Raw genomic sequence first — 13,947 nt, 5'->3', positions numbered from 1 at the left:
CAGGTTTATAACTTTAAAGCTTATAGATTGTTTGAAAAAAGGGCTTATAATCTGTAATACATTTGAGATACAACAATAATACAGAATACAACAGGGAACAAAAACTGGATCATTTGATATCTTCAGGCGTGTAATCACTTTCCTATAAGCTTTAAATCTCCCTCTATAAAAGCAACAAGGTTCAAGATTTAATCTTATGGGATACAAGAAGATGAATGAAATTCTCAAGTTGCTTTGTTTGAGAATTCCCTGTAGAGATGTAAGCCTGTGAAGTATCTTGGTTTCCTGCAAAATAATTGCTTGTAAAAAGCATGTAAATTGCCTATCCCTATCAGATGTTTCTCCAATATATTTATAGATGAAAAATATATCTGTTTGGAGAAGTTACATGGAAGTTGCTGTGATTTAAAGCTCAACTTCCATAAGATAAGATATATCCTGATTGATATATCTATCACCGGAGAAATAATAAAATTATTTTGAGTCAGTAACTGTATGAAAAATTATATACATATATATATTTATATATTCCTTACGCATGAAAACATGCAAAGAATAAATATAAATAATATCCATATATGTAGTTCAATAATCTCAAGCATACAGCTACATATACCAAGCATGTTAAGTGTAATTTTGAAGCATATAGCTTCAAAATGCATAAATAGAAGAGCATATTCCAAGCACGTTTAGTGCATATTCCAAGCACGTTAAGTGTAGTATTGAAGCATATAGCTTCAAAATGCCCCAAACCTTACGCATGAACATATCCAAACATGCATTAATACTCTCAAGCATATTAGCTATAACTCTCAAGCATATTAGCTATATATCACAAGCATATAGCTATATACTCTCAAGCATATTAGCTATATACATTTCTCTCAGTATTTTAATTAACTTTCTACCAAACTAAAATAATATTTACAACTTCACAACTCCAAATATTATTTAAGCTGTTGAGTATACTCTGTAAGAGGCCAATAGCAAATATAAATACTCTGTTCAAATTTCTTGTGTCTAAGGAAGAGTATGGCATGGAAAATTCTGTTAACAACTCTTGCCTAAACAATGTATTTATTGAACCAAGATATATACACAAGCATTATTTTCATATTTGGTTGCACAACTAGTAAATCATTGGCATATTATACCATGGACTAGGGTTTATATCGTATTGTGAATTTTGATCTAAAATGATATTCAGATTATATACCTGCAATTAACATATTATGTGTATGTTAATTATAAAAACGGAATATGAATGTTGTTTTGAACTAAGGTTTACAATGCGAGTTAGATATGATTGAAAAAATCGCTAGGTATAATAATCATGGCCAATAAAATAATTTGTTTTGAAAGCATCCCTGCCAAAATATTTAGGATTAAAAAATAAATTTTATTTTTGAGAATATCTTTATTAAAATAAGTTTGTTTAAAATATCAGGGTGTCACACGCCTAGTCTAAATTTCAAAGGTCCGTGCCTCGGCCACCTTGGCCTCAGTCACCATGGCCGAGGCAGTGCCTCAATCCCGGTCGGTTCGACTCCGAGTCTAGAAAACCAATCAAGACTACTGTGAGTGGATCCTTAACCGCAAGAAGTGGGGAGGTATATATATTAAGTGTTATTAGCTAAACTGTTTGTGTTCTTTATAGTTTTAAGGTGATAGAGACATTATTCTTGTCTTATTAATTACTTTGTTATGGCTCTTTACAAGTATCTATACTGATACTGCCCCCAATTTCGCTTTGCTAAATAGGGTTGGTTAGCAATAAGGTTCACTTATACTCACTCTCTTCTCTACCAACTTATATTCGCTGTGCAGGATGCGTCAGAGCATGCACAAGCAACTGGACATATCGACTTTGAGCAAGTGAAGTTGACTCATATCAAGAACATGGGGGAGATACTCATATCAAGATAGCTTGGTGAAAAATGTAATGACCAAAACTACGATAAAAGGGATCCTAGTCCAGCAACCCAAAAATGTTAATGTGATAGCTAGGCACATGTGAAATTTTGGAAACACAGACAAATGAGGGAAAGGGATCAAATGCAATTTATTCAGTGAATATATTACCTGCTCTGTTTGGTCCGGCCTCCACATTAAAAACTTAAAAAACATTTAAGAAAATAAATCTTAAAAACTCAAAACATTTTCCAGTGCATCAGTCACAGAACGAAGAACAATCATTCCGAATAAGCTTTTGACAAATAATCTTATCCTTTGATGATCACAGAGCATTATGGAGTTAATTTAGTGTGAGGAACTCACTTGTATCAGTAGAAGCGCTTAAGGAAGCGAAAGGCTTTGACAGAAGCAGCGGCGACCACCGGCGAGAGGTCGCAGGCAGCAGTGATTTCTCTATGGAAAGTCTTTGCTGCGGCGAACCAGGAGGCCATTGATTTCTCCGCCATTGACATATAGAAATAAGTCAAATAACATTATGAACCTAATTACACAATTTTAATAGTCAAAGATTGAAATGTGATTTATGTATAATAGTCAGCGGACTAAGGTTGAAATTTATTCTATATGTCTATAAACATAAATTGTAATGTCTAAAAATCATAAACTAAATGGACATCATGATATGTATTTCCATTCATTTTATAGTAGGTTCATAATGTTATTTCTACATGTCATTTTAAAAACATAGCTTGATGTATATAAATATTACCTAAAGTAATGACTTTATGTACCTATAGATTTATTTAAAAATAAAAAATAAAATATATCAATATGGATGTCATCCAAAAGATTTTAATTAGAACTTTTTAATGATATTCTTTTTATACATTAGTTTTATACCAACCCCCTATCCGCATACTACGAGTACAGAAGTTGGTTGTCATGACAAAAAAGCTGTGTTTTTTTTTTAAATGCTAATTAGGGTTTTTTTTTTTTTCTTTTTCCTAATATCTATAAACATTTTTGTTAACTTTCTTTTACTCTTTAATTTGCATGCATGAGACCAAAGCTCTATTCTTTTTTCTTTGTATCTAAACTTTAGGTGCATAAATTTGTAAAACTTTGAAACTGTGAAGACCTGAAGATGAAAATCTAGTTGCCTCTTAAGATGCATAAATTTACAAAATTTTGAAACTGCGAAGTTGAAACTCCAGTTGCATAATTTTTTGCTTCTTAAGGTGCATAAATTTACAAAATTTTGAAACCACCAAGTTGAAACTTCAATTGCAAAATTTTGCTCCTAAAGGTGCATAAGTTTGCGCCTTAAGGTGCATATATTTGCAAAACTTTGAAAATGGTACACGCATAATCAATTCCTTCATGCATAAGTTTTTAAACTTCTTCTCGCCTATTAGTAATTAATTGATGTGCTAAAGATGCAAAAACAGCAGGAAGTAGTGAACAAGATGTTGTATGTTTCTTTAAAAAAAAAAAAAAAAAAACTTTTATACCCTCAACGTGTGAATTCGAACATAATTAACTATGAATTAAAAATTGCAATCAATGGTTGAAATCAAGTGATGAGCGTTAGATGGACGATTGTGATTAATACGCATATTTCACTAGGGAGAAACTTCTTATCTGATCTCTTGTTTATATATATATATATATATATATATATATATATATATATAAAATTGTTACTTTAGAGATCAGAGTGATGTAGAGCTATCGATTATCTCTTTAATAAATTTATCCATACATTCAAGAAAATAAAGCTAAGTAAGTAACTTATATGAAATATATTTTGTGACTCAAATCACTCAATAAAAATTTGAAATTGATCTAGTTGAAATAAAAAGTATTTATAAATATCGTATATTAATAGAATGCTACTGGTTCTATCACATTGTAGTATCTGTTCATATACTTTCTCAACCTATTGAAACACAAAGAACCAATAACGCCTCCACTAAGACTCAAACTTAGAATCTTCCAAATGGAAATTCAACCCGGATACCATTAGACCACATAATCCTGGTATTCGAAATATTTAATCTAATTAAGTGTGTATTATATTTTGTTATGAATATGTTTAATGTGTTTTGAAATATTTTGATTTCTCGCTCAATCAAAAAGATTTTTAACATACTCTACCCCTATTTGTAAGTTTTGTTGTATAAATATTTGTTGGTTTTATGATTTTTAGACAGTCAACGGCATGCCAACACTACCGTTAGAATAACGGAATATATGGGAAATATAGGAAAAATATATAGAAAGAATATAAGAACTTTGTATTGATGAATATTGTTTGTGAATAGTGAAAATTGCTTACCCTCCTCTATTTAAGTATAAGAGAAAAAAAAATACATCAACTGATTTCTATAGAAACCACATTTAAATATGGTGTGATGTCGAATCAGCAAAGCGGGCAGCTTCCCTGTTTCTGGAGCCATGAAGCAATGCAGTTGTGATGAAAGGTGTGAGAACATAGCAATGACGTAATCTTGACTCCCGTCAAGAACTCTTCCCGGCAAATCGAACACATGAATGATTCCTCCTCTGAAGCAGTATCATTCTTGATGAATCTTTCTTGCTTCAACCTGTTAATCTCATTCCAACTCAAACCCCTCGGCGGCTCATAATAATCGTCATCCTCGTTGTCCTCGTCATTCTCGTGGTCATCGTCATCGTTTTCAGAGTATGTGATTACTCCATCATCATTAAGCTCATCAAGATAAACCTGCATGCCCCTGTATTCTTGTTTTTGGTCATAGTCGTCGCCTGTTGGTTGGATATGTGGCTCCTTAATCTCCACAGAAGCCGTGACTTTGTTTGCACGGGTACCGCCATTGTTATTGGCAACTGCAACTTTCCCCGAGATTCGTTGGGAAAGCTTGGTGTATGAGGAGGGAGACAATCCCGGCAGCCGCAGACGAATTTGGTCTCTCAAGTACTCTTCAGACGACAACCTAGGAGAATCGAAACAAGCGTAGGAGTCGGAGCTTGTCTCGTAGGAATCAACAAGCTCGCCCCGCTGATTTCTCAAGAATATCAACCGTACGAGTTTCAAAAAAACTTCTATAGTTAGCAGCGTTGTTGGATCGGCCAGCCCAGAACACAACGTCGACTCAAACGAACATCGTCTGATCATGGGTCGGTAGTATGCATATGTCGCCATTGATATGATACAATGGAACCAATAATGAATTGAAGGAGATCAATATGATATACAAGCCTAGCTACTTAACTTTATTTATAGCCCTTATTTATATTTTGACTAGGATAGGATTAAGATTAAGATTAGGAATAGGATACCTCGTCTAAATTTTACAACTTAATGGATATGAAACGATACTGCTTGTCCAATTCTTTCTGGGGTTAAATATTTTAATTTGATTAGGATTAGGAATAGGAACCTCATGTAATCAACATTACAACAAGTACAACATTCACTTGAAATCATTATTATTATTTTTTAAATTTTAATAGTTGAGAAAATTTTATAAAATATCAATTTGTAATTGTGTCAATAATAATAGAAGAAATGAAAAAAGTGAATATTGAAAATGTTTGTAAAAAATAAAGAAATCAATAAACTCAGAAAAAATGGTCTACCTCTTTCATTAGATAAGTATAAATCATATATTTATAACACTCCCATTATCTTACAAAGTGAATATTGAAAATCTATACTTCTATATCTATACCATATATAAAAACAAAATTCTGAACTTTAACTTCCTGCCAATTCTTAAAAATTCTAGCTTTCTAATAAAATATATTGTTTTCTACGTTCATATTCGTACTGTAATTCTAGGTTACAATTCCTATTCTAATATTATAAAATAATGTAATACAATTCCTAATAGAATATATTGTGTCCTACTTTTCTATTCGTACTTTAATGCTACATTAAAATTCCTATTCTTAATACAATAGGACAATATATTTTATGTGCCACTTCAAATACTCCATGGGTAACTCTTTGAACGCACAAAAAATAAATTATTATTCTAATCAACACTAATAAACCCAGTTAAAATCAAACTCAATCTCCCAACTCCATGTGATTTATAATGTGTTTTTATTCAAACTATTTTATCTAATTTAGTATGTATTATATTTTGTTACGAATATTTTTAACGCGTTGTGAAGTATTTTGATTTCTCGCTCAATCAAAAAGATTTTTAACGTACTCTACCCCTATTTGTAAGTTTTATTGTATAAATGTTATTGTTGGTAAGTTTATTTGATTTTAAATTGTTTATTCATTTTTATAAACTATATAATTATTTATTTATGAACAATACGTACAATTATTGATATTTTGCAATTTTGGAAAACACTTGCAATCTTTTTTAATGATTATTATTTTGTAGGTAAAATTGTTCAAAATTGCTAATTTTATTATTTCAATTTATTTGACATTAGTATTTTTTTGTTATGTAAAAAATTAAACTGACAGTGAAATATATGTTAATGTTAATTTCATGTAAGGCCTATTATTTTTTGTCATGTCACACAGACCTATAAAATGATAGGACGAGACATGATTTTGACAAGCAACAGTTGTATAAGACAAAAAAGATACATCAAATAATTTCATTACTAGCTAACACTTTTAAAGATGGCCGGTCATGAGCATTCTTGCGTGATGTCGAATCGGCAAAACGGACAGCTTCCCTTTTTCTGAAGCCATGAAGCAATGCAGATATGGTGAAAGGTATGAGAACATGGCAATGGCGTAATCTTGACTCCCGTCGAGAACTCTTCCAAACAAATCGAACACATCAATGATTCCTCCTCAGCATCAGTACCATTCTTGAAACTTTCTTGCTTCAACCCGTTAATCTCATCCAAACTCAAACCCCTTGGCCGCTTCGACGACTCATCATTATCAAAGTATAACACTATTCCATCATTATCATCATCGTCATCGTCGTCATCATCATCATCATCATCGTCATAATCATCGTCATCATCATCGTCATCAAAGTATAAGACTATTCCATCATCATCATCATCAAAATCAGCCCGCACGCCCGTGTAACCTTGTACTTGGACGTAGTCGTCGTCTGATGGTTGCAATTCTGGTTCCTCAATCTCCACAAAAGCCGTGACTTTATTTGCACCGCCATTGTCACTGAGGTGGTGGCGGGCATTGACAAATGCAACTTGTTGCGCGTACACGAAGATTCGTTGGGAAAGCTGGGAGCATAAGGAGGGAGACAATCCCGGCAACCACAGACGAATTTGGGCTCTCAACTCACAATACGACAACCCTGGAGAATCGAAACAAGCGAAGTCGTCGGAGTTTGTCTCGAAGAAATCAACAACCTGGCCCCGCCGATTTGTCGAGAATATCCACCGTTTGTATTTCAAAACAACTTCTATAATTAGCACCGTTGTTGGATCGGCCAGCCCAAAACACAACGTCGATTCAAACGAAGATGTGATCGAGGGTCGGAAGTGTACTGTTGTCGCCATTGAAATGAAGGAGAAGGAGAAGGAGATCGTACCGCACTGCACTATCGCCGTGCGCCAAATTGCATGCGGAAATTAAACACAGTCGATAGGATCGATGTGTTTTGATAACTAACGGAGACACAGATAGATGATACTGAGAACTACAAGCCTACTATACTCAATTTATAGCCCCCATTTATATTTTGATTAGGATTAGGAATAGGAAAGCTCGTTGAAATTTTAAAAGTTAAATGGATTTTTTTTTTTTTTTTTTTGTGCGCAAACTTAATGGATATGATGCTACTTGTCCAATTTTTATTGGGATTACCTATTATGGATTGTTATGTTGTGCAACGGTGCATGCCGGTCTAGATTCATAATTTTTATATTGTAGATATATAAAATCTATACTGTAGATTTATAATTTTTAAACTATAGATTCATAATTTAAATACGGTAGATTCATAATTTCTATACTGCAGATTCATAATATCTGTGCTGTAGATTCATAACTTCTAAACTGTACAGTTATCAAATTATGAACATATAGTTACGTGATGTGTGAATACAGAGTTTAATAATTGGGAATATGAACATCGAAAATTATGAACATATAGTTCTATAATTATGAACAAATATTTATAAAATTATGAATCTACAGTATAGATGTTTTGAATCTACAATATAGAAATTATGAATCTACAGTATAGAAATTATAAATCTACAGTATAGAAATTATGAATCTAGACACGTGTACACCATGCATGGTACACATGGTTGCACAGCATAATTTGCCAACGTACTATTATTATATACTTAATGGATATGATATTGCTGGTCCAATATATATAAACAAATGTATTTAAATTTTATGAAAATGTCCTTTTTAATCTTTTTACATTTATCAACTTATCAAAAATTTAATTTAACAAACACTTTTAAGCATAATCAACTAGCTTAACTGCTATATTCAATTTTCAATTTCTAACTTATAGTTTTTCAACTTTCAACTACCTTTTCACTAGGTTTGCCAAACATAGTAAATATGACTTACTTTCCCTCAATATAAATTACATATAAAATAATTGCCATGAAAAATTAGTTATATATTAAAATGTTGGCCTTCTCAACTTAATCTTTCTGTGTAAATATATCGTAATTATGTGTCACAAATAATAGAAGAAATGGAAAAAAAAATGAATATTGAAAATGTTTGGGAAAAAAAAAAACACAGAAAAGAAGTCTCTTTAATTTCATTATATATAAAAGTAACCTAGCTATCTAAGAATCAATACAAAGAAGAAAATACTTGATCACAATCTTATAAAACACACACTATTTTAAAAGTTTGTTTTTTTTTTTTTTTTTTAATTCTATGGATCGACTCTATTACAATCCTTCCAAAAATGTCTTTCGATTTCTGATCCCAATTCTTTCCTTCAAGGAACATTGTTTTTCTTCATTTTCTTACTTCTCAATTGCCTAACTTCATTAGGCAACCCAATAGTAAAACATGTTTGTTTGCCAAGTGGGATAGGGGATATGAGGGAAAAAAAAAATCATTTGGCCAACAAATATTGTCCTAGTGGAGGACCATGACTGGTTTACATTTGATAGTTAAAGGACTATGAGTAATTAAATTTGAGCACGGATAGTAACAATTTGAATTGAAAATCGAAGGACTATATGTGGTAAATTTGAAAGTTTAAGACTAAGCAGGACAAAATCACTATAGAGTGTTTGGTAGAATTTATTTAAGAGCTTATAGCTTATTTTAAGCTATAAGTTCTGTTTGGTAATGTTACCAAAATAAGCTTGTAGCTTAAAATAAGAGCTTATTTTGGAAAGATAGCGTTTCAAAATAAACTAGTAGCTTCCTAATTTTTTTTCCATCTTTGTCCTTATTATTTTAAAGAATGACATCATTTACCCTTCCCAATTAAAATATTTTTCTATTCTACTTTATCCACAACTTTCACCGCAATTATTATTATTATTATTATTATTATTATTATTATTATTATTATTATTATTATTATTATTATTCCAAAAGGCTGAACCCCAACCCTAAGGGCATATTATTATTATTATTATTATTATTATTATTATTATTATTATTATTATTATTATTATTATTATTATTACTAGTATTTTCACCCGTGCTATGCACGGAATGGAATTGTTGCAATATATTAAAAATATTTAAATCGATATATAATTATTTAAGAGTTAATTTCACCCGAGGTCGCTTATCTTTCCTGACAATTCCAAATTTAGTCCCAGACTATAGTTATTAATTATTACGTTTTATTCTATGTTATAATTCTTACGCCGTTAATATTCTTACTATTATTATTAACACTTAATTACTTTTAGATATTATTATTACCACTTATATTATTATTAGTTATTTTACGCGCTTTGCGCAAATGAGATAATGCCCAATGATTATTTTTAAATAAGTATTTTAAAGTATATCAATGCAATATTATATCGGAGATGTTCATGCATATATAAATAAATATTGAATTTGTTTATTTAAATCGGTAACTCAAAATATATAAATGCAAGATAATATTTATTGAATTTTCTAATCGATATTTGGTAGTGGTAGTTTTCCCCTACATGTTTCATGCATTGTGAGATGTGTGTGTAGGTTATCATGTGAAAGTATTGAACAAAATATTAATATTTATTATATTTGTATAAATTACTTAATTGGTAAATAAATATATATAATGTATTTTGTATTATAACTTTAATATTTAATTACAAGATAATGTAAAAAGAAGACAATGGACAACGCAGTGAATAAAATAAATTGATAAATTTGAAGGTAATGAATCTTTGAATTGTAGAAAATAAAGATAATATAACTAATGAAATTATATCTATTTTTACATTTTTTATAATGAATAATTTTTTTTAAATAAATGCATTATAGACATCTAATTCTAAATTAAATATGTATTATTTTTTGTTGTAGCTACTACTTTATTTAGTTTAATAAGAGTAATAAAGTGGCTATATACTTTTCATCAACAATAATGCAATCATTGATTTTTTTTTTTTTAAAAAAAATACATACAAAAAATATTAATGCAAAAGTATAATTGAAATATTAAGTTTTTTTCTGATCTAAATAATCAAAAGAATATTAAGTTTTTTTCTGATCAAATGATTTTTAAATTTCTTGATTTATAATCTTTGATGCTTAACTTTGAATGTTATGTATTTAGTCAGACTAATTATTTGAACAAAGTTTATGTTAAATTTTATATTATATATATTTTATATTTTAAATATATTTTAACATATTCGTAGTATATATGTTTAACAATCATGCCAACTCTAATTGGGATGTGGTTCGAAACTAAGACTTTTCTTATAGAAATTAATGTATAAGTTAAAATAATAAATACTTAACGGAATATTTCGTTACTAAAGTTTATGCTAACGAAATTTAGGTTATTTAAGGGAAGAAAATAATATAATAGAGGGTAAATAAGGAAAATCAATAAAAAATACTAAAATAAAAATAATATGAACCATTCATTTTAAGAAACAATAGTATAATATGAACCATTCATTTTAAGAAACAATAGGACCGACATTTTTTTGTTCCAGTTAAGGGCCTAACATTATTGGCTCTTATTAAAATTGTAGATAGATTATAGATGTAGATGTAGATTATATTATTATTATTAGTTTCCTTTCAAGTTCTGTTAGTATATAATGGCCGTGAGGCACAATAATAATATAACCATAATTAAATATTCTTGTATTGTATTCCGTGAGTCACAATAATAATATAACAATAATTAAATATTCTTCTATTCTATATTCTTCTAGGTTCTCTATTACCATCATTAATTATTCCCTAATTTACCATAATTAAATAATTTGACCAATTAAAAAGAGAAACTATTAAATAATGCACGGGACAATTTTTTAATTAAAAATTTTAAAAATTCATTAATAAAACATAAGGTTCTCATAATTTTTTCTTAGAAACTATTTAGGAATTGGGCAGGAAGTTAAAATTCAGAATTTTATTTTTATATATAGTATAGATTAGAATAGGGATAGTATTACACAAATTTATAATATTAGAATAGATATATTTTAATCCAGAATTATTGTACGAATGAAAAAGTAGAAATCAATATATTTTATTAGCAAGAGAGATTTTTTAGGAATTGGGGGAAGTTAAAATTAGGATTTTGTTTTTATATATAGTATAGATTAGAATAGGGATAGTATTACACAATTTTATAATATTAGAATAAAATTTTAACCCAGAATTATTGTACGAATGGAAAAGTAGAAATCAATATATTTTATTAGGAAAAAAGATTTTTTAGGAATTGGGCGGGAAGTTAAAATGTCAGGATTTTGTTTTTATATATAGTACAGATTACAATAAGAATTGTATTACACTATTTTATAATATTAGAATAGAATTTTAACCCAGAATTATTGTACGAATGGAAAAGTAGAAATCAATATATTTTATTAGGAAGAGAGATTTTTTAAGAATTGGGCGGGAAGTTAAAATTTCAGGATTTTGTTTTTATATATAGTACAGATTACAATACGAATTGTATTACACTATTTTATAATATTAGAATAGAATTTTAACCCAGAATTATTGTACGAATGGGAAAGTAGAAATCAATATATTTTATTAGGAAGAGAGATTTCTTAGGAATTGGGCGGAAAGTTAAATTTTCAGGATTTTGTTTTTATATATAGTATAGATTATTATTATTATTATTATTATTATTATTATTATTATTATTATTATTATTATTATTATTATTATTATTATTATTATTATTATTATTATTATTATTATTGATGGGGTGAGGACCCCAGCCCAAGAGATAGGGGGCCCAAAGAAAATAGATAGGAGAACTGGGCCAGCGTCGAGAGGAGCCCGAAGAGCAATTGGGCCGAGTCCGGGAGTCGGCCCAGGCCCAAACACGGGGCCAAGTTCAGAGCTGCTAAGAGGAGTCCAGTAAGAGCTTAGGCCGAGACAAGGAGTCGATCGAGGCCCAAGCCCAGGAAAGGACTCGGCTCAAGGAGCCGTTGAGAGCATTGAAGAGATTCGTTTAAAAGGGAGCCGTTAAGACATTGAAAGCCGGACTCGGTCGGGCCGTTACAAGCCTGGGAGAGCCGTTGGTCGACCGAGTAATGGCGTCCAACGGCTCCGTATCTTAATTAGCCATAAAGTCGGCCATTAAAGGCCTTCAAGTCGGTAGAGAAGGAGCCACTATATAAAGGCTCCTCCATTCTTGTAAAAGGATAGACAATTGAACACCCAAAGGGGGGAGAATACCAAAAAGTTCCGAGTACTAGCATAATCTCCGAAATAGACATACATTTTACCGAAAGGTGCACCCACCAGCCAAAGGTTGTGTTGGACCTCCTTGGGCCCGAAAACCCTAAAACCATCAATTATTATTGTTATTATTGTTATTGTTATTGTTATTGTTATTGTTGTTGTTATTATTATTATTATTATTATTATTATTATTATTATTATTATTATTATTATTATTATTATTATTATTATTATTACTGATGGGGTAAGGACCCCGGCCCAAGAGACAGGGGCCCAAAGAAAATAGAAGTGGGCCAGCATCGAGAGGAGCCCAAAGAGTAGTCAGGTCGAGTCCAGGAGTCGGCCGAGGCCCAAGCCCAGGAAAGGACCCGGCTCGAGGAGCCGTTGAGGGCATTAAAGGGGTTCCTTTAAAAGAGAGCCGTTGAAGCATTAAAAACAGGACCCGGTCGGGCTGTTACAAGCCCAGGAGAGCCGTTGGTTGACCGAGTAATGGCATCCAACGGCTCCACACCTTGATTAGCCTTGAAGTCGGCCATTAAGGGCCTTCAAGTCGGCAGAGGAGGAGCCACTATATAAAGGCTCCTCCATTTTTGTAAAAGACAGACATTTTTCGGACACCCGGAGGAGTGGAAAATAACAAAGAATTTCTGAGCACTGTTGTTATCTCTGAGTTAGACATAAATATTATTGAGAGGTGTATCCTCCGACCAAAGGTTGTGTTGGACCTCCTTGGGCCCAAAAAACCCTAAAACCATCACTGGCGCCGTCTGTGGGGATCGAACCGAAGAGTCACGTGTCCTCTTGAGTGAGGCGAGTCCGAGGAACAATAGTTGAATCAGGAAAACTCCAGACATGGCAGGAAGCGAAGAACAGTCGAGCCGTCACGACAACGGACGAGAGGCCGACTTGAGAAGCCAGCTGAATAGGAGAAATGCTCGGAGCCAAGAAAACGAGACGACACCGCCGCCGACGCCGCAGAGAAACCCGCAATTACCTCAAGTGCTGCTCACCCCGGAGCAGTTGCGCGCAATCGGGCGCGCCTGCGCAGAAGCAAGCCTAGGAGTGAGAGAACAGTCCATCACTCGCCAGCCGCAACGCGAGTTGCAACCGCCTCAGAGGCCCGACAACCGGCAATTGAGCCGACGGGCTGAAAGCCAACCGGCACAATCCGTTCATTCCCGGCTAGGTCCCAGCGTTGGGCGTCGGTCGGCAAG

This window comes from Ipomoea nil, unplaced genomic scaffold (assembly GCF_001879475.1).
Source record: "Ipomoea nil cultivar Tokyo-kokei standard unplaced genomic scaffold, Asagao_1.1 scaffold1421, whole genome shotgun sequence".
In the NCBI taxonomy this organism is placed as follows: Eukaryota; Viridiplantae; Streptophyta; class Magnoliopsida; order Solanales; family Convolvulaceae; genus Ipomoea; species Ipomoea nil.
The sequence above is the reverse complement of the archived record's forward strand: the minus strand, read 5'-3'. Positions refer to the sequence as shown.